The sequence below is a fragment of the Melanerpes formicivorus genome, unplaced genomic scaffold, assembly GCF_026170545.1.
Source record: "Melanerpes formicivorus ecotype bairdi unplaced genomic scaffold, bMelFor1.0.p_v2 SCAF_37, whole genome shotgun sequence".
Lineage (NCBI taxonomy): Eukaryota > Metazoa > Chordata > Aves > Piciformes > Picidae > Melanerpes > Melanerpes formicivorus.
Genome location: NW_027142389.1, coordinates 7,252,043 through 7,255,948, shown reverse-complemented (window position 1 = coordinate 7,255,948; position 3,906 = coordinate 7,252,043).

Below are 3,906 nucleotides of genomic sequence, written 5' to 3'. Positions count from 1 at the left end.
GTAAGTGTAAGGTTGGATGATGTAATCCTTGTCTGTGAATTGTGATGCCAATGCTAGTGTCAGGAGTAAAATCCTAGAAGATGCCTTTCTGACCAGTGAGAGAGTCAGGATGCTCAACTGTGCCTGGAATGATGGAAGGAGGAGGCAGTGAGGAGAATGTGGCGGGGGGCTGAATGTTAGAAGCTCTGTTGCAGTGATAGACTGTGACTGAATACCTCAGGGAGGGGATGGCATTCTGAAGAATTTATTCTCCAGGGCTTTTTGCAGCATCAGATGCTGAGCAACCTGAAGCTTCCACAATTATGGGAGTGGAAATGGTGTCACGCGTGTTGGACATGTTAAGGAATATGCCACTAAGGAACAGAATCTACTTGTTTGAATCCAGCAGATAAAAAGAATGTGCAGGGCATCTGTTTGTATGGCTGCTGTGCTATGCACAACAGATATTCCTGTAAATTTGTTACAGTCTTACTTCTCTTTCTGTCCTTCAGTGTTTCTGAGTTCACAAGAAACATAGATTATTTTTGTGATGAACTAATGATATGGCAATGTAAGAGTGATAAGAGTCTCCTAGAGTTCAAAGAACCACAGAGTATTTGGACTTAGTTTGAATGGTAGCCCAGTGCCCACTGGTTTAAAGTGGGCACTTTTATGTAGGCTATTGAGGATTTTTTAAGATCTACTCTGTCAAATGGAGAAATATAAGCAAGGGAATATGGTTCTGTGTTCTCACAATGCTGACATTTTATTCTTTAATTATACTGGAGCAGAAAGGGTCAATAGATTCTTACTGGGACTGAGTCACTATAACAGTGACACAGTCAGCCTGTAAGTTTTGCTCATTTCAATCCCTCAATAGGCAGCTGTAGGGGAAATTGTGTGGTTTTCTCATCTCTCTCTCTCTTTTAAAGACTGTCTTTATCAAGCAGCGTGAGTTCTGGTTGATAGAGAGCTGCACCATTAATGGAGTGGCTTAATACATGAAACTCTTCCTCAGAAACTTGGGTGCAGTTTCTCAAGGAATATCAGTTTGTTAAACTTCATCCTTTGTCTAAAAAGATAGGATCAGATCTTGTATGAAGTTCAGAGCATGGCAAAGGCACGGAAGTGCCAATTAAGCATTAACAAGCCTGTGTGACCCATTTCTACATTACTTGCCCATTGCTATTTTGCATTTAATTGCAGGCTTCTCTTCCAAGGTCCTACTCTCATTTTGCCTTGCAGTCACCCGTGCATTGGATAGCTTGTTTACAAAAGCTGCTGTTCTTCTCAATTTTGGCTCAACTAGGAAGGAGGACGCTTACAGTGGAGATTGTTGCAACTTCTCTCCTGCTCTTACCATGTCTAACAATTTAGAGGAACATTTTTTGGGAGCACAGGTCTTTCTGAGAATGTGTTTGCTCATCTCAGCATACTGTTTTGATGCCTTTAAGTGAAACATCTGTAAGATTCTAATTGAAGAAAGTTCAGGAAAGTTACTAGAGTCCCTCGGGTATCAAGGCTGTTTTAAGTTCTTCAATTGTGAAGTGTGGTACGAGGACAAGGTAGGTAGGAGGTGCTCTTTCCCACAAAGCCAGCTTCCCTTTAATTTACTCCTTTCCATGACAAGGATGCTGGAACATATCCTTGAGGATATTTCCACTTCTGGTATGTGTGACTGTGTCCAGCTGCCATTGGCTGCCTGGACCTGCTCAGAATTAGGGCCTGCTGTGGATTTGAAGCTTCAGTATAACACATTACTGATGTTTATTGCAGCATTTTAAAAATACTTCCTTTTGGTAAAACTGAGTTTTCCAAACTGAAATGCTGTCACAATTTGGCCTAAAACCAAATGGGAAAACTGTAAAACTTTCACTTTTGGAGGCTGTTAAAGTTTTGTAGGTACTGCCAGGCTTCTGGAAGTGCCAGGCAGCAGTTAGAAGCTCGCAAAGAAGTGAGATGGAATTGTCACCTCTGGGTGTCATTAGGGCATCTTACCATAAGTCTGATGCAGAGTTTAAGTCTTTGTCAGTATGAGCAAGAGGTGTGCTCTCTGCATGTTCCCGAGGGCTGGTCTGGATCTCCAGCTCACCTGCCCTGAGGGTGATCTTATCCTGCTTCTGTGGTAACAGGCTCCTAATGTAGACATTAAGTGGGAATCTGTCAATCTTGTGCTACAACTGCTAATCAATAATACATTCTCAAGACTTTTTCTTGTTGACATAGGGATTAAAAAACTTTGCTAACTGAGCCAGTAGAAATACTAATGAGCTTGTTACCTTTCAGAGAAATGAGACTGTTTGATTATGTGACTAGAAGCCACCATGACTCGGAATAGTTTTATGGGGGACTAATGAGCACCTTTTTGCTAGTATTAGTCATGTCTATTTTTTGCATGAAATTCTGGCAGGAGGGTTGGTTTGGGGGCTTTTTTGGTTGCTGGTATCTCAGGGGGTTTTGTTTGTTTTGGTTTGGTTGGTTGGATTTTTTGGTTACTTGCTCTGCTCTTTAATATACAGCTGTTAATGGACAAAAATAACTTACACATATCAAAACGTGTTTCTGTCATACTGCATATTTAGCTGCTAGTGATGAGAAAGCTTCTTTTTAATTTACTCATATTCTTCATATATCTACAAATACAGCAAATTATTTTTCATCTCTAATTATGTCCAAGTATCTGTAAAGAATTTTGTAAGCATATTATTGTATGACTTGAAACTCGGCTATCTTCAAAGCCTGGGAAAAAATTAGCTTTTTTTGAACTGAATTCCAGTCCAAGTTCTTTTCTACAGGAGTAAAACATGAAAACAATGGCCAAGATAGTGGAATCCATTGTTGTTCATGAAGTAGGTCACCTTACAATAGTATCTACTTTCTTCTTACCTTCAATAGCTGCTGAAATCCAGCCACTGTTAATCCCTTGATTTTATTTATTTATTTATTTGCTTGTTTTATTATAATAGAATAAATATCATGCAGCATTACCATCTGAAAAGATTTTGTTACTGTACCTTGCTATATGCAATGGTTGTGCCTGTGGTGTTTTCCATACGTGCATGGCAATGTAGGCTGTGGAACAACATGTATCATCTAATAGTTTCTGTAGCGAAATGTCAGGAACAAGAAAAAAACACAGGTGTTTGCATTGATTTGCTTCCAGGAGTTACTGTATTCCTTGACAGGCATTTCTAATGGGATGGCCAGACTGCTTTATATTGTTACCCTATATAATGAAATTTCTAAGTCGTCATCATCTGAAGAGAACTGTGATCCATACTGGCAATTCATGGAGAATTATAAAGCATGGGGAAGGAATGAGCTCTTAGCATGCTGGTGGCTCTTCAGTGCTCTACGTATTACAAAGAAATATCCTTCTGTGCTTTCTTTTGGCACCAAATTCAAAAGGCATATAAACAGTCAATAGTAATAATTGTGTCTGGAAATCAGATCTCGGTATCTCTATAAATGCTTCTTAGTTTAGTATTTTGAATGTTTATTCAATATTTGTCTTCCATTAGTAGCAAATAATAAACAGGTGTTTTGAAAATCAAACAAAACTGTGTTGATTCTCTCATCTTTTGGTGAGGATTCAGTTGGATGTGAATGGGTAGAATTGATAATCAGGTTGCTCCATGTCACTGTCTTCACTGCCTACCCTGCTGAATGCTCAGAACCTCTGGTAATAAAACTTACTATTGTTTGCCATGTATTTCAGCTACTATGAAGGATTTCAAGCTACTATCAAGGACTGGTATTGCTACCTTACCGTGCCCATTAGATGTGTCCTTTCACATAAAGAAGTAATGCTTACTGTTGTTTCTGTAAGTAACATCACACATGCCAAAATATCACCAGGAATTTAGTATTGGTATAGACTTCAGCTTACGTATAAGACAGACTTTGATAGGAACTAGTAACATATTT